The sequence below is a fragment of the Leucopleurus acutus genome (assembly GCF_964270905.1).
Source record: "Leucopleurus acutus genome assembly, chromosome: X".
In the NCBI taxonomy this organism is placed as follows: Eukaryota; Metazoa; Chordata; class Mammalia; order Artiodactyla; family Delphinidae; genus Leucopleurus; species Leucopleurus acutus.
The window spans coordinates 51,092,644-51,118,756 of record NC_139148.1 but is presented as its reverse complement, the minus strand read 5'-3'; the positions used below and the strand labels follow the sequence as shown (position 1 = coordinate 51,118,756).

The following is a 26,113-nucleotide window of genomic DNA, read 5'->3' as shown; positions in this document are numbered from 1 at the left end:
TTCTGTTAAATGGATTTCTCAGAGTTTTATTATTATTTTAGTTGATGGACATTTTTTTCCTGATTATTCATTATGGTAAATAAGGCCCCAGTGAATATCCTTCTGTATGTCTTATTGTGGACATTTGGAAATGCTCTTCTAGAGTACATACCTAGAAGTGGAATTACATTTCTCATAGAAACCTCCAGCAAGAAATAAAGGGGAGAGGAGAGGCAGAAATTAACCCAAGAAGGTTTTAAGGTTGCATTGGGGCTAGTGGGTGTGGTAATGGGTGTGGTGGGTGTGTCAGGGATGTGATAGATGATTTAAAGCCTTGGAAACTCTTTGGAGAATTTAATACAGTAATGGTCTCATCTTTGGAACTCAGGGACTTCTGAGGGAACATGGATTGGTTACTATTTTCATGCCTTGGGTATAAAGAAGCAACTTATTTTTATTCATCAGAGATAGAAAAGAGAAGGCTGTGACTCATCTTGACGGTCTATCAGATGGGTCAAATAAGTTGACCCAAGTCACATGGCTGTCACAGAGGAATGAGCGACAGTCCAGTGGGCTAAAGAAAGTTACTAAATTTAGAGATTGTCTGGTTGTATACCTTCACTGTTTACATAGGAAGCAAGGCCTGGAGAGGGAAAGAGACCCGCTCAAGGTTTCATAGTAAGTCAGTGATACTGCTGACATATTTCAGCCCAGCTGTAAGAGGCAGAAAAGCAGAAATAGGAAGGAGATAGCTTAGTCCAGCTAGGGGAAGTGGTGGTGGGGGGCCGAGGAGACAGAGAAGCAAACAACATTTCCACCTACTCTGCCCCCTGCAGCCCACTCTCTTCCTTTCTCCAGATTTTTGTGGACTTCTTTCTTCAGCAGCATCAAAGAAGTCCAAAAAGGAAAACTAAACAATCCAAATTATAGGATAGAGGAAAAACCCATGTCCTTGTAAATGTTACCATTCTGCAGCAAAACAAACATGGTAGAAATAATTAGGCTTTGGTCTGGGTCTGCGATGTGGAAGATGGGCATAAATAGTCGCTAAACCATCTAGTGGAGCCACAGTAATTCTTTCCTGGAGGGTAGAGCAATGGGTACATTACCCAAATGCAGCTATTCAAAAAGTGGTCTAGATTCCCTTGCAATAATCATTAATTTCAGGCAACAAAACAAAATAAAATAAAGAAAACAACAAAAGGAGGGGTGGGTCATTAAAACAAAAAAGCTGGGCACTCAAAAGAGACTTCTCACAGCTAGAAAGTTGTGGAGGATGGATTTGAAACTGTCACCAGGTGCTTGCCTACTTTTACAGTAGAGGTCCTCAAACTGACCTGCCCTTAAGCTGACGAAGGATGCCCTTTGAGAAGTGCAGCATCTTGAGATGCTGTCTTTAGAGTTATTGGGAACAGAATATTCTTCCGGTTTGGAGATGCTCGAGGGGAAGTCCCCTAGAGCAGTCTTTCTGTCTTGGGATACTTGGGATGCCTTTTAAAAAGCCAGATTCCTGAAGTACCTCACCCCAACTCCAGTACTGGATCTGTGGGCGGGCCCATAATCTGCATATTAAACAGTCACCCAGATGATTCTTATGCCTGCCTGCTGACATTTGGCCCAGGATGGGCTTGCCCAATCATTCTGCAGTGATAATGGTACTGTCTTTTTGAAGACCTGCATTAATTATGTCGAAGACCTGCATTATGTCGAACCCCTTTGGTAATGGTAATTTCCCATGGTTCAATCTAGTATCTTTGTTTCCTTTAAATTTCAACTGAGCTCTAGACAATGAGTTTTCTAGATCTTTCTTTGGGCACACAGGGTGAAGAGAATTTTTCAGGATGTGAATGTTAACTGACACGTGACCTTAGGACAGTGGTTTCCATATCAATAAGTTTGGAAACATTTCAGGGGGGCAACTTAGAATTCCCGTTTCTATTTGGAGTCATGAAGTTCAAAGATACATTTTATGAGGTAGCAGGTCTTCAGGTTTTAAAGATAGTTATGTTGTTATTGGTGTTCCAGACCTAATCCCTTTTTCCGAATCTCTACAAACACACTGGGAGGGGTTTCTCCCCGTATTGCAGGTAAGGATTTAAGATGTAAACCTCTTCTGGAATGAGGCAGGAAAATCAACTCTTCAATCAGTCAACACAAAACTCCCAGTAATGAATTGAGAGGGCCAGGATCACAGACATAATAATTGGGAGAATTAAGCCTTGAATGTATGTCTTTTGGAAGAGTCCTGGTGCTGTAAAAAAAAGAGTATGAATTAAATTCAACTTTGATCCTAAATTAGGATTGCTAGCTACTAGTTAGTTATGCGACCCTGGTCCAATCAAGTAATCTCCTAGAGCTATCTGCATCTCTAAAACAAAGAGAATTACATTTTGCTGAGCTGGTGGGGTTGGGGCTCCTGCTGTTTCCGGAGAAGGTGTGTGACACCCCCAGTGCAGTGCAGTGCATGCCCATAGGTGGTGCTAAGTAATGGTTATGATTAGTGAATTCCAGGCTGAAGTTTTATTTTTCCACAGATGCACGGCAGCCTCTCAGGTCTCCCAGCCTGTTAGACCAGTTGCAACTCTTCCCCTCCTCCCCCCACCATCCCCTTCACATGTACAACTGCCCTGGGGCATTTATCCTCCAGGGGATAATTCTCCATGAAGCTGGCACATCTGTCATGGGCACTAGTAGGTGCCAGCAAAGGCTAAGCTTTCAGAAGGGCTCCTTCATTTGATTTTTATCATTCTTCCATCCCCCCAGTGTGACTCATGAAAGCCCAGACTTCCTTTCCTTTCATCCGGAGTGATCTCTGACTCTCACAGCCTTTCTTGCTTGCCATTCTGAGCCTGGGAGAAAATGCTCAGGGTTACACTGTCAAATATCAATGAAGAAAGACCTCCTATGTTGGGCATCCTTGTAACAAAACTAATAAACACCAGTGTAGGGACTTCCCTCGTGGCTCAGTGGTTAAGAATCTGCCTGCCAATGCAGGGGTCACGGGTTTGAGCCCTGGTCTGGGAAGATCCCACATGCCGCGGAGCAACTAAGCCCATGCACCGCAACTACTGGGCCTGTGCTCTAGAGCCCGTGAGCCACAACTACTGAGCCCACGTGCCACAATTACTGAAGACCACGCACCTAGGGCCCGTGCTCCACAACAAGAGAAGGCACCGCAATGAGAAGTCCGCACACCACAACGAAGAGTAGCCCCCGCTCGCCGCAGCTAGAGAAATCCTGCGTGCAGCAACAAAGACCCAACACAGCCAAAAATAAATAAATAAATTTATAAAAAAAACAAACCCCCAAAACACCAGTGCTACATTTGGACAGAACTTTACAGTGTGCCATGTACTTTCATATCCATTAGCTCATTTAATAGTTGCAAACTTCTGGCAAGGTAGTGTGATGGTTAAGGGTTAGGCTCTGGAATCTGCAGATTGCTTTTAAATTCCCATCTTCACCTCTTCTCAGCCGAATCATCTTGGGCAAGTAACTTAGCATCTCTGAACGCTGTAGGTTTAAGTGGAAAGTACTCAGAACATGGTCATAAGGGCCCAATAATTGTTAACTATTACTTCTATCATGCCCATTTTACCACATGACCTCAAGTTTTTCTGTAACCTCACCATTGGTCCTTAACCTAAAGGGTCAAACCTCACTTTCTTTGCTTTTCCTCTTATCCCCCTGCCTCCACACTCTCCTCAGCTTTGCTCCCCCCTCACACATAGCCTACAGTGAACTTTCCTTTTTCTTTTTGATAAACTTAATTAATTAATTTTTGGCTGCGTTGGGTCTTCGTTGCTGTGTGCGGGCTTTCTCTAGTTGTGTCGAGTGGGGGCTGCTCTTCTTTCTGGTGTGCGGGTTTCTCACTGCGGTGGCTTCTCTTGTTGCGGAGCACGGGCTCTAGGCACATAGGCTTCAGTAGTTGTGGCTCGTGGGCTCTACAGCGCAGGCTCAATGGTTGTGGTGCACGGGCTTTGTTGCTCCGTGGCATGTGGGATCTTCCCGGACCAGGGCTGGAACCCACGTCTCCTGCATTGGCAGGCGGATTCTAAACTACTGTGCCACCAGGGAAGCCCAGTTTTCCTTTTTCTGTTCAGCACAGGCTATCTCAGGCCTTTGCATGGGCTGTCATGTCTGTCCTGAGCCCACATACTGAATCCTGGTAAATACCTACTCATCCTTCAAGTAGACTGACTCCCTTTTATCACCAGGCTCCCAGGTTGCTTTCTGCACACCTTGATTATAACAAGACTGAGATTGTCTCTTTTCCTAATTTATCTATTCATTAGACTGAGTGCTCCCTGGGGAAAGGGATCATATCTTCTCACTTGTATAACTCCTGTCCCTGATATCTGTGATGTGCCAAATAAATGTTGGTTTGAATGAACAAGTGTTATAGAATTCATCAATCCACCTAAAACTATGTTAGATAAGCATTCAAGTTACTGAACCCAGAGGCTGTGGAGACAGTCCTGAAACCTAGGCTCCAGCTCCTAGTCCCCAAGTTCTCTGGGCATCCCCCAGGCTGCCTCTCATTGTGGTCTCCTGACATTGCTGTGTAATTTTTCCAACCAAGCTGGACACGGAAAGAAAGAAAAAAAACAACTAATCATATGAAAGCACTAGACTTCATAGTTACAGGCCCAGTAGAGGTTTCCAGATGACAGCAAGCAGGCAGTATGCAAAGGCCTGCTTTTAATGTATCAGAAAAGACAAAATTATAGTGTGCCTGCCTTTCATGTGCTGTCTGTTTCGTCTTGCTGAATAAAAGGGAAACTCTGGCTCCAGGCTGATTTTCATTTACAAAAACAGACTAAATTCTAACCCTTAAATTATCAAAAGTGCCATATACTTGACAAGCAGCTAAGCAGAGAGAGCAGAAACTGCCAAGTTAGTAATTAAACAGAGGTTAAGTCAAATTAAAAGAGACAGACATTCTTGTCTGGCGGTCAGAACAGAGGCCTGGAGAACCCCAGATCTGGCCCTGGTACCTGCATGTATCAGAGTGAAGACTTGATGTGCAACCATGGTTGCCAAGGAGAGACCCCATGGGCTCCGTCCACCCCTGTCTGACTTCCTGGAAGGTCTTCTAATGTGAGAACCGGGGATGTGTTCTTGTTGAGAGATGGGATCAGGGGAGGGTAGGCCTGAAAGGAGTCAGGAGGCTGAGGGGACCCAGCTCTCCTCCATTTTCAGAATTTGTTTCCAAATATTATAAGGGACCATGGAAGAGTTTTTTAAATATAAAATGATTATAGCTTAGGATCTCTTATAAGTACTTCAATATAAATTATTCATTTACTCAAAATATATTGAGTGCTCACAACCGTGGACCAAGCTAAGTCCTAGCCTTGGGTTGTTGACATGCTGGTAGAGGAAGGCAGACAATAAACAAGCAAATAAATGCATAGTATTTCAGGTGGCTCTAAGTGACATGGGCATAACTATAGTAAAGGAGGAGGATAGGGAGATCAGGAGTAGGAGAGAAGGGAGTGGGGGAGAAGGGGAAGATGGAGTTGCTATTTATATTAGGCAATCAAGAGAGGCCTTTCTGATAAGGTGATATTTGAGCAGAAATCTACAAGGGGAAGAGAATTTCCGGCAGAAAGAACAGCAAGTGTAAAGGTCTTGAGGTGGAGGAGTGTTTAGCAAGTTTGAGGAAAAGCAAGGATCTCAGTGTGGTCAGATCGTGGCAAGCAAAGAGGGCGTGGTAGGAGATGAGGTTTGAAAAAGATTAAGGGCTAGATCATGTAGGCATTCTAAGAACACTGGCTTTTATTCTAAGTTAAAAATGAAGGCTTTGAAGGCTTTTGAGAAGATCTTACATGATTTACAAGGGTCACTTTGGGCTGCTGTGTTGAGAGTAGAATGTAGGGAGATGAGAATAAACAGCAAAGGGAGACACAATTGTGGTTTAGGTCAGGTGGTGGTAAAAAGTGGTTGGATTCAGAATAACTTCTGAAAGTAGATCTTGTAGGATTTGCCGATAGTTCGGATCTAGGATGTTAAAGAAAGAAAGGATTCAAGGATGACTTCAAGGATTTTGGCCTGATCAAGAGGAATTATGGAGTTCTGTTTTAACGAGATGGAAAGACTGTAGGAAGAATAGGTCTGGGAGATGGAATACAAATCAAGAATTTGTATTTGGATATGATAATTCTGAGATGCATATTATACTGCTATAACAAGTATTGCGAAGAAGCACAGCTCTGGGAATCAATCGGAATGCAATTTTAATTTTGTTTCCTTTAACATTGATTCAGTGGAGGAACAGTTTTCCCTGCCATTGGGTGAAAACTCTGGCAGGCATCATGATTTTTCTGGTCACTCTTAGGTATCAGAAAGTCCCTTTAACATTGAACAGTTTTCCCTGCCATTGGGTGAAAACTCTGGCAGGCATCATGATTTTTCTGGTCACTCTTAGGTATCAGAAAGTCCCATGGTTCTCCTTAAGTAGGAACCCAGACACTTGATTCAGAAACAAGAATGTCCAGTTCAGTTTGTTACTTAATACTTACATCTTCATTAAAAGGTCATGTTTCTTCTGCTTCCAACTTCCTCTACCTTAGCAGGTTAGTTACCCCCACTGGGGAAGAAGTTATGGCTGGCTTTTTTCCCTTTCTTGCTCATCATCTCATTAGCTATGGTTTCAGCTGCTCCAGAGTTGGTGTCAACACTCCACTAGGAGGGTAGAGGGGAAAGAGATCAGAAAGTTCTTACTTGACTGGGACTGTCCTAACATGATTTTAACTTTCTCTGGGGCTGACTAATATTTAATGCTGTGTCTTCCTTGGTTCTTTTGTAGATTCTGTGGAGGCTCCACTGCTGTGGCTTCTCTTTTGGCAACTCCACTGGTGTGGGTGATGCATCCTATTCCTCCAGCTGCCGTGGGTTTTCCTGCAGCTCATTCCATGCAAGCTTTCTCATTTACAGTCCCATCACCCCACCAGGCAAAACACTTGAGCTAGGATGATAAGGCTCTTGCTGACTCTCCTGTGTGGCTCACCTCCTGTCCACAGGAAGTATATACCCTGTGCCTTGGCTATTCCCAGGGGAATCTCTTCTCTGCTGCAACCCACTGCTTTAGCAACCTCTCACCTTTAGATTCCCCAGTTGGGGTGGGGGGTCAGACTCCAGTTAATTAAGCAGCTCTCCCCACGCCCTTTCTTCAAACTACAGGGAACGCATATCAGCTCTCTGAGTTATCTCCTATCACTAGGTCTGAGCTGAGGGGTCTTCCCCCGTCCTTTCCATTCTCCAGGGAGAGGAGCTATTCACAGCACAGCTTTCTTCAAAGAAAACCTTTTACAAATTCTCCCTCCCTTCAATCTCCGGTAATGGGACCATTTTATGGCATTGATTACAGTGAGGGGTCCAAGTTAAACTGTTCTTAGATAACCACTTTGAAAATACTGATTTGCATCAGCCCCTTACTTTAGTATTTGATATCTATTGTGTTGAAACCGTGGTCTAAACTCCCCCCCCTTTTTTTGTTTTGCGATACATGGGCCTCTCACTGTTGCGGCCTCTCCCGTTGCGGAACACAGGCTCCAGACACGCAAGCTCAGCGGCCATGGCTCACGGGCCTAGCCGCTCCGCGGCATGTGGGATCTTCCCGGACCGGGGCACGAACCTGTGTCCCCTGCATCGGCAGGCGAACTCTCAACCACTGCGCGACCAGGGAAGCCCTAAACTCCCTTTTTAACATCTTGGTACACTTTTAAAATTTGAGAGTCAACGGCATATGAATTGTGCTTGAAAGTCATGAGATTAGAGGACGTCACCTATGGTGCGAAGGGCAAAAAATATCTGACGACTGAGCCCTTTCATAAGTTAGAAATGAAGAACCAGCAAAGGATACTGAGAAGGAGCACTCAGAATTTGCCCTGTTTCTGGATTGGCTTAAAAAAAAGAAAAGAAACACTTTAGGCCCTTAGAACTCATCCTCCATTCTGAATTACAATCAATACTCCAGCAATGGCTTTTCCAATAGTGAATTTTCCATTTTTCCTGATGCCACTCTTCATATGTAAATGTCTTTGGCATTTACAAAGTGTCCGTTATTTCATTTCAACTACCTTATACCCCTGTGAGGAAGGTTTCATTACAGATGGGGAAACTGAGGGCCAAAGAACTTTAATAGATTTTCCCAAGGTTCAAGGAGTAAGAGGCAGAAGATGGATTTGAGTTCAGGTCTTTGGCTCCAGGTTTTGAGCTCTTTCTTTCGTAGCCACCTCAGAGACACTCAGGACAATCATAGCTTTTTAAGGTTTTGCTAAAGTAGACTATTTAATAAATGTGTGGCAAAGGTTTAATCTCACATGCCAGCTCCCATGCATTAATCAAAGTTACCTGGAGAGCTGTGTTTAGCAGGATTCTGATGTATAATGAGGTTTGGCAGGAAAGAGTACGTTGATCAGTTAGTGATGACAGCCATTGCTTGGTAGGGATTCTGGTGGCATATGTGCCATGCATTTGACATCACTGATTTAATTATTTCGTGTGTGTGTGTGTGTGTGTGTGTGTGTGTGTGTGAGAGAGAGAGAGAGAGAGAGAGGGAGAGGGAGAGGGAGAGGGAGAGGGAGAGGGAGAGGGAGGGAGGGGGAGAGGGAGGGAGGGGGAGAGAGAGAAAGAGAGATACAGATGTTCTCTGGAACAGTTGTAGTTTCTCAAAACACATTAAAAGAATGGGAAAATAAAGAAAGAGCAGCCTAAAGCCATATTGGGTTACTGGAGATGACAACATTGTATACATGCATTCTGAGAGCACACATTTTTAAAGATGTGGTGCTGGCAAAGGAAATAGCCTGAACTCTGAACAGCCTTGCAAATAAATAAAACTAGCCACTGTTCCCCAGCATTTTTCTCTCCCAATTCTTATTTTGAGTAATTTTTAGCTAGCAGAAAAGTTAAAAGAGTAGTACAATGAATGCCCGTATATCGTTTTCCTAGATTTCCATCATGCATCATTTCCTAGTTAACATTCTCTCTCTGCTTTTATTCTGAATTATTTGAAAGTAATTTAAAAAATTCACAACACTAAAGCATTCATTTCTTAAGAACAAAGACATTCTCCGACATAATCACAGTACCATTATCATACCTGCAAAAATAATACATAGGTCATATTTAAATTTCCCTAGTTGTCCCTAAAAGTGGGATCAGATTGAATGTACTGCTCTTTGTTCAGACTTTATTTTGGTAAGTGACATATTGTAAGATTTTTCACTTCATTGATAAAATGTCCTTCAAAAATGACCATGTGGGACTTCCCTCGTGGCGCAATGGTTAAGCCTCTGCGCTCCCAATGCAGGGGGCATGGGTTCGATCCCTGGTCAAGGACCTAGATCCCACATGCATGCCACAACTAAGGAGCCCGCCTGCCGCAACTAAGACCTGGCACAACCAAATAAATAAATAAAATAAATATTTAAAACAAACCCCAAAATGACCATGTTATTTCATTACCTGGATAGAGTACGCTTTATTTTACTAGCCCTTTACTTTTGTGCATTTAGTCTATTTTCTATTTAGTGATTGCTGTCGTAAATGCTGTTGCAATGAACATCATGGGCACATGGTGCATTGGCCTCAATATATATTCCAACCTCTTTTTTAGGGTCTTCCTATACCGAGAAGACTAAAACTTCCCCAGCCTGCCTTGCAGTTCAAGTTCTAGATATAATTTAGATTCCACCAATCACTTGCACCTACATAAGATCTGGAAGGCAAAAGCATGAGGTAGAGGTCATGCATTTGTTGCCCCTGTGCTTTTTCTGGAAAGTAAGGCCATTTATTGTTGTTTTTTTTCCTGCAGTGCTAGGAACTAATACTCAGTTCATTTACTGGGAAACTTTTAAGTATATTAGAAACAATTTGTGTATGTGAATCAATTTTTTAAGCTATAAATTGTATGATCTAAATACAGTTAAGTATTTGCAATGAAAATTTCGCATTCATATTCAGATGTGCTGTAAGTGTAAAAAGTACGCTGGAGTTTGAAGACTTCGTATGACAAATGTAATATAAACTATGTCACTAATAATTTTTATATTGATTACATTTTGAAATGATAATACTTCAGATATCTTGGGTTAGGAGAAATTTATTATTAAAATTAATTTCATTTGGTTTTACATGTGGCTTGCATGATATTTCTCTTGGACAACACTGCTCTAGAATTAGCTATGAAGAAAATTTGTGTTTTCTTAACTAGGGATTTCCAGATCAGACCAGTCTAAATCGTAGTTCAAATTTCTCAATTTTTTCAAATAAGGAATTTCTGGAGCAACCTATTCTGTACATTAGGCACTGACTTATTTCTGCTTCTTTAAATTAGTGGAGACTCTTGTGTTTGCTCATGGAGGTTTGTTCAGATCTATTGTGAGGAGGCGTCCTCCCTCTGTTCTCAGTCCCAGCAGCCAGTCTGGCAGGAGTGACTTCCCAACTCTTCTTGCCACCCTCAAGGCTTCCTGGGCTTGTGGACTTGGGCCCCATTTTGACCTGACTTCCGGGCTGATTCTATTTGACTCCACGCATGCTTGGTTTTGGCACTTGCTGGTGAGACTCCACCTGGATCTGTGCTGCCTTGGCTAAATCCCACCGTGTAGGACACGATTGGACGTGGCTATGGAAGAAGCTGGATTGCAGGTAATCCACACAGACATTCCTTAAAGCTTGTGTGAAAGTTTAGCACACCCCCAAATAGACATATCTGCTATAAGGTGAGGACTATAAACCCAACAGCTGAAATATATTATAGTCTCAAATAATACCTTGTCATTTATCCACAATCTCTGATGTTATCTTCCCAACATTTCATATATGCTCTTTAATTTTGTAGTTGTATTCACAGTTGAAAATACAGTTAACGAGCTAAACATACCACTAAGACTAAAGATCTGCCACTTTTAACACCCCTAATAAGTGCCTTTGTTTTTCTCAAATATATTAAATTTATAAATTTAATTTAAATATTTAATATAAATATATTAAATTTATAAATCCCACACCTCTTGTCAGTAGAATTAATATTTTCACTTTTTTGCACTGTCTAGGTGGTACCATGATGTTTTTTTTAAATTTACTTATTTAATTTATTTATTTGGCTGCGTTGGGTCTTTGTTGCTATGTGCGGGCTTTCTCTAGTTGGCGGCGAGTGGGGGCTACTATTCGTTGCGGTACGCAGGCTTCTCGTTTTGGTAGCTTCTCTTGTTGCGGAGCACAGGCTCTAGGCGCGTGGGCTTCAGTAGTTGTGGCTTGTGGGCTCTAGAGCACAGGCTCAGTAGTTGTGCTGCACGGGCTTAGTTGCTCCATGGCATGTGGGATCTTCCCGGACCAGGGATCAAACCCGTGTCCCCTGCATTGGCAGGCAGATTCTTAACCACTGTGCCACCAGGGAAGTCCCCATGATAATGTTTTTGATCTGATATATAAGAGCCTGAAATTGGCAGTTGAAAGTTGGTTTAGGATGGTTACAGTGTTATGTATAAAAATGGGTTGTTGTTCACTTGAGGCCTGATTGGTCCCTGCTGGATTCTTCAATCTCATACTGGGCAGTCCTGGAGGAAGGTCCTGTGTATTTTTCTTCTAGGAGAACATGCCTATAATTTGTTGGTGGAGGAGGAGAACTACAGATAAAGAGACCTTACTCCATGCTGAACAATCTGTTTTTATTCCCTTATCATCCAGTTTCCTGAAGGTCATGGGTTATCTTCCTGGCCAAGTTTGCCTCATAAACCAAGACAATAAAGTGTGTGGGACACTTGCCAAACACATAAAAACAGACTAAGAGCTCTTAAATGCCCTTCCTCCTAGCTCCCCACTCCCTGGTCCCCACTGGGTGTGGTTGGCATGGTGGTGGGGAGGGAACATCTCCAGTATCTCAGTGGGCATGAGCAACATCATATTAATAAATGACTATTCTATTCATGGTTAAGAAATTCCCACTTTTCCAAATAAGATCTGCTTTCAGTCAGAGGGCAGAAACTAAGATCCCTGTGCAAGCAAATGGTTTATCAAATTGTTCTGGGAGTGAAAGCACTTAAACAGGTTATCAGACCCCATCCTTCTCAGCAGCAATCTCTTTGGCTCTGCACCACAGGCTTTAGTTCTCTAAGAGAAACAACTGGAAAGGGGGATGCCAGATTTGGATTATTTGCCATATGATTGGCTCCCTACTGTTTGCTTTAAACAGTTAACCTCACTGAATCCCCACAGTAGTTCTGCAAGGTGGGATTTATTTTTCCATTAAAACATGAGAAAACCCAGGCTCAGAGAGGTGGTGTATTTGCTGAAAGTCACACAGCTGGTCACTAGGCATTGCTCTGAAATCCATTTGCTTATGTAACATTAGGAAAACACCTTCAACATTAGAGTGAATAATTCCCACTTTGTATCCCTATAGCCTTTTGTACACAATAGAATATAACACACACCATGACTTGTGTTATGCACCCATCTCTCACTGTGTGTGGGTTCCTTGAGGCTAGTGAAGGGGGCAGATACTTTTGGTTCTCCCATCAGCCACTCTTTTCCTCTTCTCTGCCAGTAAGTCTTATTGCCCAGAATGTAGTCAGATGACCATAGTTAGTTGCAAGGAAGCCTGGGAAGTAGTCTTCCAGCCTAAGTGGGCCATTTCTGCCCTTAATAAAAATTGGGTTCTATTGCTAAGGAAGGGAGTTTGGATATGGGGTAGAAAACTAGCAGTTTCTGCATAGTGTATGTCAACTGAAAAAAAAACTGCACAACCTAAAAGTTGAGAAAAGTATGTTTTATTTGGTGGTCTTTCTGAGGACTTCAAGCCCGGAAGACAACCTCTCAGATAGCTCTGAGGGACTGTTCTGAAGAGGTAAGGGAGGAGCCAGGATATATATGGAGTTTTGCAACAAATACCGGATAATCAAAAGATTACCATTAATTGAAGAAAACCAGATATCTCAAGTTAATGAATTTAGCGCTTTTCTATGTATGGGAAGATGCAACAGTCTGGGCTCACTGAAACCATTCCTTTGATATGCACCTTAGCTATTTAGGGCCAGTATCCAGTTCTTTCGCATCCAGAGTTCCCTAACCATTGGGTGCACCGTTGAAGGTGGCTGCAGCGACTGAGGGCTTGGCAGTGGGCAGCCCAGTTTTTCTCCATCCTGAGTTCCCTCAGGGCTCACCATTAGGGGCAGTGGCTGTAGTGGCTTGATGGCTGCAACATCCTTTGTTTACTGTTATGGCAGGCAAAGTTTTCATTCACAGGTACTTTTAAAAATACATATTTTTAAGTACCGTTAAAAAGGGTACATTTTCCACACCCCTTTCTACTCCTTTTTCCCTTTAACCTGGCCCAATTCACACATTTGTGTTACTTCTAGGCACTGAATTTAGAACCTGGCAGAAACCTCTGTGTAGGCAGCGCCCTCCTTTCTTCGCTGGACATTTCTTCTCTGAGGTCATTCTGCATCTGAAGGGGACTCCCAACCACTGCCTAAGTTCTGGAGATTAAGCTGTAACTTCCTGGGAAGTGGTCCCCTTGAATCTGTGCTTGCCCCGTTCTTGCTTTCTAAAGCATTTCTCCTGTCTTATCAAGTTCCTCTAACGTGTTTAAAACACAGTTCAATGTGATTTTCACCTAATTTGCAGGAAAATGTCCATTGAGGAAGGTGGGGGTGGAGGTACTTGCCACAGCTATCGCATTTGCCTGGAAACTATAAGTGACATAATGTTATAGTTCTTCAAGTAGAAATGCATAGAACTACTATGACTGTGGTGCCTGCTCTCTTATCTAGCTGCTAGTTCTAGAGCAAATACAGATGCAAGCAAACTGTTGTCTCCACTCCCTTAGGAATGAACTATCTTGGGTCTTTGTTTTAGGTGTTGTGGGTATTGGTATTTGTGTTATGATTAGCCCATTTAGAGAAGAGACCTATGGAATCTGAGTGAGTGGTTAGAATGAAACTATTTGCCACTTAAAAAAATTATTTGTTTGTTTGTGTTTATTTTTCCCTGCAGTTTCTTTGATCCTTGGGAAGGCTTTTAGGGAATTGGTGAAATTTGGGCTATTTCCAAAGACTTCTCCACTTGATTTCCACAGGAAATGTAAAAGCACACATTTAATTTTAGTTCATTTGGAAGTATTTCAGGAGACAGATCTACTGTGGATATAGAGAAGAATGTATAAACAGACAAACAAACAAACACTTGAAAAAAAAAACCAAGGAATGATCCATGTGCACTTGAAAGGAATGTGTATTCTACTGCTTTCGGATGGAATGCTCTATAAATATCAATTTAGTCCATTTGGTTTAATGTGTTATTTAAGGCTTGTGTTTCCTTATTGATTTTCTGCCTGGATGATCTGTCCATTGATGTAAGTGGGGTGTTAAAGTCCCCTACTATTATTGTGTTACTGTCGATTTTTCCTTTTATGTCTTTTAATATTTGCCTTATATATTGAGGTGCTCCTATGTTGGATGCACATATATTTATAATTTTTATACCTTCTTCTTGGATTGATCCCTTGATCATTATGTAGAGTCCTACTTCGTCTCTTGTAACAGTCTTTATTTTAAAGTCTATTTTGTTGGATATGAGTATTCCTATTCCAGCTTTCTTTTGATTTCCATTTGCATGGAAAACCTTTTTTCCATCCACTCACTTTCAGTCTGTATGTGTCTATGGATCTGAAGTGAGCCTCTTGTAGGCAGCAGATATACAGGTCTTCTTTCTATGATTTTATATCCATTCAGCCAGTATGCGTCTTTTGGCTGGAGTATTTAGTTCATTTACATTTAATGTAATTATTGATATTTATGTTCTTATTGACATTTTGTTAATTGTTGTGGATTTGTTTTCTTATTGACATTTTGTTAATTGTTGTGGATTTGTTTTCGTAGGTCTTTTGTTCCCCTTTCTTCTTTTGTTCTCTTCTCTTGTGATTTGATGACTATCTTTAGTGTTATGCTTGGATTCCTTTTTCTTTTTTGTGTGTATGTCTATTATAGATTTTTGGTTTATGGTTACTATGAAGTTTTAGTACAGCAGTCTATATATATATATGGGATTTTATTTAACATCTTGTTGTTAAACATCTTTATTGGAGTATAATTGCTTTACAATGGTGTTTTAGTTTCTGCTGTATAACAAAATGAATCAGCTATGTGTATACATATATCCCCATTTCCCGTCCCTCCTGAGTCTCCCTCCCACCCTCCCTATCCCACCACTCTAGCACCGAGCTGATCTCCCTGTGCCATGTGGCTGCCTCCCACTAGCTATCTGTTTTACATTTGGTAGTATATATATGTCCATGCCACTCTCTCACTTCGTCCCAGCTTACCCCTCCCCCTCCCCATGTCCTCAAGTCCATTCTCTACATCTGCACAAGGACACATCAAAGACTCCAGCTTTCCTGCTTAGCTTTTGGGCCCGTGGTTCTCGTTTTTATAGTCCTGTGACATCGGGACAGCATTAGCATTTACTCACATTTGCTAAGCAGCATGCCACAAGAAGGCAATGGCTATGAATATTCTCATGGAAAAAAGTGGCCAACGTAGGAGAAGAACTCAGTTTTCTGACATTTGTCAAGCATTTGCTGTTGACCTTAGCAAGAGTACAAAGGAAAGAGCCCACCACTCAGAGCCTGCCTGGGTTTCACTTCTGCCTGCCATTTCCTGGCTGAGATTCCAGGCAGATAGTTTAACCTCTCTGAGGTTCAATTCCCTACCTGTGAAATGGGATAACAGCACACCCACTGCTCAGGGTGGTGTTTAAGGGTTGAGAAGAAGGTATTACTGTAAGGCGTTCATGATATATGAGATTAAAATTTTTTTTTTCATTTTGACACAGGAGCAATATGATATGCTTTTTTGTGTTCTGAAATGGGAGTTCAGGTAGGGTTAAAAAATGGGTCAAAATAACATGAGAACTTGAAGAGCTTTAGTGAGCAGCAGCAGGGTCTGAATTAAGGATAACTGAAAATAAAAACAAAAGAGTGATTAGGATTATGTGGGAAAAATATACAACAGTTGCTAATGTCTCTCACGTTCTGCAAGAAGGGAAATCAGGAATCTTGAATTCATCAGGGATTCCTGAAGGGCCAGACTGCCAAGGATAACATCAAGCTGGTGACCATGACTTCTAATTGATTATCAATCTTCCAGAGTATTTATCCACTTTCTGACTCTTCTGCCTTATTGGACCATGCAGGTATCTGTTGAGCATCTATCATGAGCCAGGCATGTGTCACTGCTGGGGACAGTAGGAAGTCAAGGGCAGGTCCTGGCCTCCACGATCTGAGAGGGAAAGTCTAGGTGAAGAGGCAAGTTCACCATTCCTAGAGCAAAGGGCCTAAGGTGAGACCTGCCCCAGCAAGGAGGGAGGTGGGGGAAGTTCTATCTTCTAGGCAGGAGTAAGGGAAGACCTGGCTAAGGAGGAAGTGTCTGGGCTGGGAGTGGGGGCTACTGAGGGCATGGAGAAGGCTGTGGAGGGACCAGTGAGGGAGAGGAGAGAGCCAGCTCCTGAGGAGAAGTGTGCTGCCTCTCAGAGTTAGGGAGGAGGAGATAGTAAGGATTGGTAAAATAACCTGTTCACTCCTTCTCCTTCCTTCTCATAGAACATAAGAGCCAGGTTATCCCACAGAGAAAACTTAAACCTCAGTGGAAAAGCCTTCTCCTGCCTTTAGCTCTAGGAGGACTATTCAAACATATACGTGTCCCATTTTAACTCTGACCTTCAGGATCTGATAGCATCATCTTAGATACTAAAGGAAGTACCTGGAGGAAGAAAAAGATCCCCAGGGAGCATGTGTATTTAAATCCATAGCTTCTCTTCAGGGACTATTGTGAGCTAACTCAATTGGCATTTGTTTTTTTTAAAAAATGTTAACATTGCTGATGAGTTTCTGTTGAAAATGACACACTTGCTGTCTCTAGTGGCAGAGAAGTTTGGTATAATGCCTTAGGAGAACCGTTTGGTAATTTGTAGCAATAGCCACGAACATATTATGTCCCAGTAAACCCAGTGTAAGTTGAAAATATCGTTACTTTGAAAATGAATTTAATATACCCAACTTACTGAACATTATAGCTTAACCTAGCTTACCTTAAATGTGATCAGAACAGTTACTTTAGAATACAGATGGGTAAAATCATCTAACACAAAGCCTATTTTATAATAAAGTGTTGAATATCTCATGTACTTTATTGAATACTGTACTGAAAGTGAAAAACAGAATGGTTATAGAATGGGAGGAGCTTCAAGGTGGTGGAAAAGTAAGACACGGAGATCACCTTCCTCGCCACAAATACATCAGAAATACATCTACATGGGGAATAACTCCTACAGAATACCTACTGAACGGTGGCAGAAGACCACAGACCTTCCAAAAGGCAAGAAAATCCCCACGTACTTGGATAAGATTTCCACACACTAGGAAGATACTTTGTGGGCGGAGACTGCGGGTGGCGGAGGGGGGAAGCTTCTGAGCCACGGAGGAGAGCGCAGCAATAGGGGTGTGGAGGGCAAAGCAGAGAGATTCCCGCAAAGAGGATCGGTGCCAAACAGCACTCACCAGCCCGAGAGGCTTGTCTGCTCACCCGCCAGGGCGGGTGGGGGCTGGAGCTGAGGCTCGGTCTTTGGAGGTCAGATAACAGGGAGAGGACTAGGGTTGGCTGCATGAACACAGCCTGAAGGGGCTAGTGTGCCACAGCTAGCCAGGAAGGAATCCGGGAAAAAGTCTGGAGCTGCCGAAGAGACAAGAGACTTTTTCTTGCCTCTGATTCCTGCTGCGAGAGAAGAGGGGATTAAGAGCGCCTCTTAAAGGAGCTCCAGAGAAGGGCGTGAGCCACGGCCATCTGTGCGGGCCCCAGAGGCGGGCATGAGATGCTAAGGCTGCTGCTGCAGCCACCAAGAAGCCTATGTGCAAGCACAGGTCACTATCCACACCTCCCCTCCTGGGAGCCTGTGCAGCCCACCACTGACAGGGTCCTGTGATCCAGGGACAACTTCCCAGTGAGAAAACACAGTGCGCCTCAGGCTGGTGCAAAGTCACGCCGACCTCTGCCGCCGGAGGTGCACCCCGCACTCTGTACCCCTCCCTCCCCCTGACCTGAGTGAGCCAGAGCCACCGAATCAGCTGCCCTTTTAACCCCGTCCTGTCTCAGTGAAGAACAGACGCCCTCAGGTGACCTACACTCACAGGCGGGTCCAAATCCAAAGCTGAACCCCTGGAGAGGTGCGAACAAAGAAGAGAAAGGGAAACCTCTCCCAGCAGCCTCAGGAGCAGCGGATAAAATCTCCAAAATCAACTTGATGTAACTTGAATTGGTGGAATACCTGAATAGACAATGAAACATCCCAAATTGAGGAGGTGGATTTTGGGGGCAATGATATATATTTTTTTCCCCTTTTTCTCTTCTACTGAGTGTGCATGTGTATGCTTCTGTGTGTGATTTTATCTGTATAGCTTTGCTTTTACCATCTGTCCTAGGGTTGTGTCTCTCAGTTTTTCTTTTTTATTACTTTTTAAAATTTTTTCTTAATTATTTTTTATTTTAATAACTTTATTTTATTTTCTTCTTTCTTTCTTTCATTCTTTCTTTCTTTTCTTCTCCATTTTATTCTGAGCCATGTGGATGACGGCTCCTGGTGCTCCAGCCAGGCATCAGGGCTGTGCCTCTGAGGTGCGAGAGCCAAGTTCAGGACACTGGTCCACAAGAGACCTCCCAGCTCCACATAATATCAAATGGCGAAAATCTCCCAGAGATCTCCATATCAACGCCAAGACCCAGCTCCACTCAACGACCAGCAAGCTACAGTGCTGGACACCATATGACAAAGAACTAGCAAGACAGGAACACAAACCAATCCATTAGCAGAGAGGCTGCCTAAAATCATAATAAGGGCACAGACAGTGCAAAACACACCACCGGACGTGGACCTGCCCACCAGAAAGACAAGATCCAGCCTCATCCAGCAGAACACAGGCACTAGTCTCCTCCACCAAGAAGCCGACACAACCCACTGAACCAATCTTAGCCACTGGGGACAGACACCAAAAACAACGGGAACTACGAACCTGCAGTCTGCAAAAAGGAGACCCCAAACACAGTAAGTTAAGGGAAATGAGAAGACAGAGAAACACATAGCAGATGAAGGCGCAAGGCAAAAACCAACCAGAACTAACAAATGAAGAGGAAATAGGCAATCTACCTGAAAAAGTATTCAGAATAATGATAGTAAAGATGATCCAAAATCTTGGACGTAGAATGGAGAAAATACAAGAAACGTTTAACCAGGACCTAGAAGAACTAAAGAGAAAACAAACAATGATGAAAAACACAGTAAATGAAACTAAAAATTCTCTAGAAGGGATCAATAGCAGAATGACTGATGCAAAAGAATGGATAAGTGACCTGGAAGATAAAATAATGGAAATAACTACTGCAGAGCAGAATAAGGAAAAAAGAATGAAAAGAACTGAGGACACACTCAGAGACACCTGGGACAACATTAAATGCACCAACATTCGAATTATAGGGGTCCCAGAAGAAGAAGAGAAAAAGAAAGGGACTGAGAAAATATTAGAAGAGATTATAGTTGAAAACTTCACTAATATGGTAAAGGAAATAGTTAAGTCTAGGAAGCACAGAGAGTCCCATACAGGATAAATCCATGGATAAACACGCCAAGACACATATTAATCAAACTATCAAATATTAAATACAAAGAAAAAATATTAAAAACAGCAAGGGAAAAACAACAAATCACACACAAGGGAATCCACATAAGGTTAACGGCTGATCTTTCAGCAGAAACTCTGCAAGCCAGAAGGTAGTGGCAGGACATATTTAAAGTGATGTAGGAGAAAAATCTACAACCAAGATTACCCTACCCATCAAGGATCTCATTGAGATTTGTCAGAGAAATTAAAACCTTTACAGACAAGCAAAAGCTAAGAGAATTCAGCACCACCAGACCAACTTTACAACAAATGCTAAAGGAACTTCTCTAGGCAGGAAACAAAAGCAAAGGAAAAGACCCACAATCACAAACCCAAAACAGTTAAGAGAATTGTAATAGGAACATACATATTAATAATTACCTTAAATGTAAATGGATTAAACGCTCCAACCAAAAGACATAGATTGGCTGAATGGATACAAAAATAAGGCTCGTATATATGTTGTCTACAAGGGACCCACTTCAGACCTAGGGACACATACAGACTGAAAGTGAGAGGATGCAAAAAAGATATTCCATGCAAATGGAAACCAAAAGAAAGCTGGAGTAGTCATTTTCATATCAGACAAAATAGACTTTCAAACAAAGACTATTACAAGAGACAAAGAAGGCTCTACATAATGATCAAGGGATCAATCCAAGAAGAAGATATAACAATTGTAAATATTTATGGACCCAACTTAGGAGCACCTCAATACATAAGGCAAATACTAACAGCCATAAAAGGGGAAATTGACCGTAACACAATCATAGTAGGGGACTTTAACACCCCACTTTCACGAATGGACAGATCATCCAAAATGAAAATAAATAAGGAAACACAGCTTTAAATGATACATTAAACAAGATGGACTTAATTGATATTTATAGACAAAGACAACAGAATACACATTTTTCTCAAGTGCTCATGGAACATTCTCCAGGATAGATCACATCTTGGGTCACAAATCAAGCCTTTGCAAATATAAGAAAATTGAAATCATATCTAGTACCTTTTCTGACCACAATGCTCTGAGATTAGATATCAATTACAGGAAAAAATCTGTAAAAATTACAAACACATGGAGGCTAAACAATACACTACTTAATAACCAAGAGATCACTGAAGAAAACAAAGAGGAAATAAAAAAATACCTAGAAACAAATGACAATGAAAACACGACGACCCAAAACCTATGGGATGCAGCAAAAACAGTTCTCAGATGGAAGTTTATAGCAGTACAATCTTACCTTAAGCAACAAGAAACATCGCAAATACACAAGCTAACCTGACACCTAAAGCAATTAGAGAAGGTATAACAAAGAAAACCCCAAAGTTAGCAGAAGGGAAGAAATCATGAAGATAAGATCAGAAGAAAATGAAAAAGAAAAGAAGGAAACAATAACAATGATCAATAAAACTAAAAGCGGTTTCTTTGAGAAGATAAACAAAATTGATAAACCATTAGCCAGACTCACCAGGAATAAAAGGGAGAATACTGAAATCAATAGAATTAGAAATGAAAAAAAAGTAACAACTGACATGGCAGATATACAAAGGATCATGAGAGATTACTACAAGCAACTATATGCCAATAAAATGGACAACCTAAAAGAAAAGGACAAATTCTTAGAAATGCACAACCTTCTGAGACTGAACCAGGAAGAATTAGAAAATATGAACAGATCAATCACAAGCACTAAAATTGAAACTGTGATTAAAAATGTTCTAACAAACAAAAGCCAAGGACCAGATGGCTTCACAGGTGAATTCTATCAAACATTTAGAGAAGATCTAACACCTATCCTTCTCAAACTCTTCCAAAATATAGCAGAGGGAGGAACACTCCCAAACTCATTCTACCAGGCCACCAACACCCCAATACCAAAACCAGACAAAGTTGTCACAAAGAAAGAAAATTACAGGCCAATATCACTGATGAGCATAGTTTCAAAAATCCTCAACAAAATACTAGCAAACAGAATCCAACAGCACATTAAATGGATCATACACCATGATCATGTGGGGTTTATCCCAGGGATTCAAGGATTGTTCAATTTACACAAATCAATCAATGTGATATACCAAATTGAAGGAGAAAAACCGTATGATCATCTCACTAGATGCAGAGAAAGCTCTCAACAAAATGCAACACCCATTTATGACAAAAACCCTCCAGAAAGTAGGCATAGAGGGAAATTTCCTCAACATAATAAAGGCCATATATGACCAACCCACACCCAACATCATCCTCAACGGTGAAAAACTGAAACCATTTCCACTAAGATCAGGAAGAAGACAAGGTTTACCACTGTCACCACCAGTATTCAACATAGTTTTGGAAGGTTTAGCCCCAGCAATCAGAGAAGAAAAAGAAATGAAAGGAATCCAAATCAGAAAAGAAGAAGTAAAGCTGTCACTGTTTGCAGATGACATGATCCTATACATAGAGAATCCTAAAGATGCTACCAGAAAACTACTAGTGCTATTCAATGCATTTGGTAAAGTAGCAGGATACAAAATTAATGCACAGAAATCTCTTGCATTCCTATACACTAATGATGAAAAATCTGAAAGTGAAATTAAGAAAACACTCCCCTTTACCACTGCAACAAAAAGAATAGAATATGCAGGAATAAACCTACCTAACGAGACAAAAGACATGTATGCAGAAAATTATAAGACACTGATGAAAGAAATTAAAGATGATACACATAGATGGAGAGATATACCATGTTATTGGATTGGAAGAATCAACATTGTGAAACTGACTCTACTACCCAAAGCAATCTACAGATTCAATGCAGTCCCTATCAAACTACCACTGGCATTTTTCACAGAACTAGAACAAAACATTTCACAATTTGTGTGGAAAAACAAAACACCCTGAAGAGCCAAAGCAATCTTGCTAAAGAAAAACGGAGCTGGAGGAATCAGGCTCCCTGAGTTCACACTATACTACAAAGCTACCGTAATCAAGCCAGTGTGGTACTGGCACAAAAACAGAAATATAGGTCAATGGAACAGGATAGAAAGCCCTGAGGTAAACCCATGCACATATGGTCACCTTATCTTTGATAAAGGAGACAAGAATATACAGTGGAGAAAAGACAGCCTCTTCAATAAGTGGTGCTGGGAAAACTGGACAGCTACATGTAAAAGAATGAAATTAGAACACTCCCTAACACTGTACACAAAAATAAAGTGAAAATGGATTAAAGACCTAAATATAAGGCCAGACACTATCATACTCTTAGAGGAAAACCTAGGCCAAGCACTCTATGACATAAATCACAGCAAGATCCTTTTTGACCCACCTCCTAGAGAAATGGAAATAAAAACAAAAATATATAAATGGGACCTAATGAAGCTTAAAAGCTTTTGCACAGCAAAGGAAACCATAAACAAGCCGAAAAGACAACCCTCAGAATGGGAGAAAATATTAGCAAATGAAGCAACTGACAAAGGATTAATCTCCAAAATTTACAAGCAGCTCAATATCAAAAAAACAGCAACCCAATCCGGAAATGGGCAGAAGACCTAAATAGGCATTTCTCCAAAGAAGATATACAGATTGCCAACAAGCACATGAAAGAATGCTCAACATCATTAATCATTAGAGAAATGCAAATCAAAACTACAGTGAGATATCTTCTCACACCATTCAGAATGGCCATCATCAAAAAATCTAGAAACAATAAATGCTGGAGAGGGTGTGGAGAAAAGGGAACCCTCTTGCACTGCTGGTGGGAATGTGAATTGGTACAGCCACTATGGAGAACAGTATGGAGGTTCCTTAGAAAACTACAAATAGAACTACCATATTACCCAGCAAACCCACTACTGGGCATATACCCTGAGAAAACCATAATTCAAAAAGAGTCATGTACCAAAATGTTCATTGCAGCTCCGTTTACAATAGCCAGGACATTGAAGCAACCTAAGTGTCCATCAACAGATGAATGGATAAAGAAGATGTGGCACATATATACAATGGAACATTACTCAGCCATAAAAAGTAACGAAATTGAGTTATTTGTAGCGAGGTGGATGGACCTAGAGTCTGTCATACAGAGTGAAGTATGTCAGAGAGAGAAAAGCAAGTACCTTATGGTAACACATATATATGGAATCTAAAAAAAAAACAAAAAAAAACCAAAAAGATCATGAAGAACCTATGGGTAAGATGGGAATAAAGATGCAGATCTACTAGAGATTGGATTTGAGGATACAGTGGGGGGGAGTGGTAAGCTGGGACAGGCTGAGGGGGTGGCATGGACACATATACACTACCAGGTGTGAAGTGGATAGCTAGTGGGAAGGAGCCGCGTGGCACAGGGCGATCAGCTCAGTGCTTTGTGTCCGCCTGCAGGGGTGGGATGGGGAGTTTGGGAGAGAGGGAGACGCAGAAGGGAAGGGATATGGTGACATATGTATATGTATGACTGATTTACTTTGTTATACAGCAGAAAGTAACACACCATTGTAAAGGAATTGTACTCCAATAAAGATGTTTAAAAAAAAAAGAATGGTTGTATGAGTACAGAATGCTTTAAGCGTATCAGTTGTTCACCCTCGTGACTTTGTGGCTGATTGGGAGCTGCAGCTTGCTGCCACCCTCGTGACCTTGTGGCTGATTGGGAGCTGCAGCTTGCTGCCACCGCCCAGCATCATGAGGGATTATGGTACCTCATATCACTAGTGCAGGAAAAGATCAAAATTCAAAGTATGGTTTCTACTGAATGCAAATCACTTCCACATCATTGTAAAGTTGAAAAATCATTAAGTTGAGCCTTCATAAGTCAGGGACTGTCTGTATATCAGTAGGCCTGCACCTGGCCCTTATTTCCATTCACCTACCCGTAAAGGAACTAAAGGAATCTGCCCCAAGTAAGCATCTTCTCTGTGGGATCCACACAGACTGTGCACTGTGCTCCAGGGGTGTTATTCATTGTAGACAAGGGGAAAAGTATCACCCCCTGGAGCGGTCCACTGCTGCATTCTTGAGAGCAGAGACTTTGTCTTATTGATTGCTAGATTCCTGGTGGCCTGGATTTGCATCTGGCACACAGTAGTAGCTCAGTAAATACTTCCTGACCCATTGTGGTGTGCTTAAGTGAAATGCCAAAACATGAGTCCATTGTCTAGAAATTTAAAATGATTGGGCACAATGGTCTGCCAGTGCAGGGGACACGGGTTCAAACCCTGGTCTGGGAAGATCTCACATGCTGCAGAACAACTAAGCCCACGCACCACAACTACTGAGCCTGCGCTCTAGAGTCCATGAGCCACAACTACTGAGCCTGTGTGCCACAACTACTGAAGCCCGCGTGCCTAGAGCCCGTGCTCTGCAAGAAGAGAAGCCACTGCAATGAGAAGCCCATGCACCTCAACTAGAGAAGGCCCGCATGTAGCAAAAAAGACCCAATGCATCCAAAAAATAAATAAATAAAATAAAAATCTTTTTTAAAAGATTTAAAAATTAAAAAAAAAATGACCATCACGAAGATAATGTGTAAACTCACTTAATGTTGAAACTTTAACCAGGAAAAAAGCAAGACTTAAATTTCACTTCTACTGTGTAATTACCACCAGGCACAATTATATACGAATATGAAAACAAAGCCTGAAATGGAAATGAAATGAGCAAAATGAAAATAATTATGTTAGTATGCTGAGATTATGGGCCATTGCTTTGCAACGTTAAGAAGTTTCCAAAATAAACTGAAGTCAGATATTTTTTTGACCACACATTTAAGGTTGATTTAAGAAAAACAAGGCAAGACATTATTAGTAAGTAGAATTGGATTTAAATAGCTGCTTTATTTCATAACTTTTTTTCCTCCCTTGGAGTTAATAAATATTCTTCAGGCGTCTGTAATCCGTACTTTGTAGTATCAACCTATTCAAAAGCAAAAGGACTGCCAAGATGGAAACCTAGGAGAGTACTCTTGTTCTCAATATCTACTGTGAGAATGCATATAAACGAGCAATAAAGAACCACAAAGAGAAAAGCAAGCCCTGATTTGTTGGGAGGTTTACATTCACTAGTTGACCAGAGATAGAGTTCCTCTGATGAGCTGAGTGTACAGTGAAGGTGAGCGAAATAGGGCCCAAAGTTTCCTAGGGCAGAGTTGGCTTTGCCATAGGACATTCTGATTTGCCTCTTTCATTTTCAGACTTTATTCTCACTGAAAAGGATGGATTAGTTCCTAATTGTGGGAATGGGACCTGAAGTGAATCTTCCGGGGTTCAGTTCTCCATTCCACAAGAGAATCTGCATCCTTGGAGGAAGAAGCATTCCTTTTCCATGTCTGATTTTCCCAATCTCTGGTTGGCTAATAGTTCAAGTTGCCACTGATTGCACAGAGATGCCTGTACAGCAGAAACTCTCAGTGTTTGGTGGGCACCAGAATC

General features: G+C 41.7%; 1 long non-coding RNA gene across 1 annotated transcript in view; it reads left to right on the top strand.

The window, feature by feature from the left end:
• LOC309977758 overlaps positions 1 to 26,113 on the top strand; it is a 117,676-nt gene that overhangs the window by 47,875 nt on the left and 43,688 nt on the right. The window lies entirely within an intron of this gene.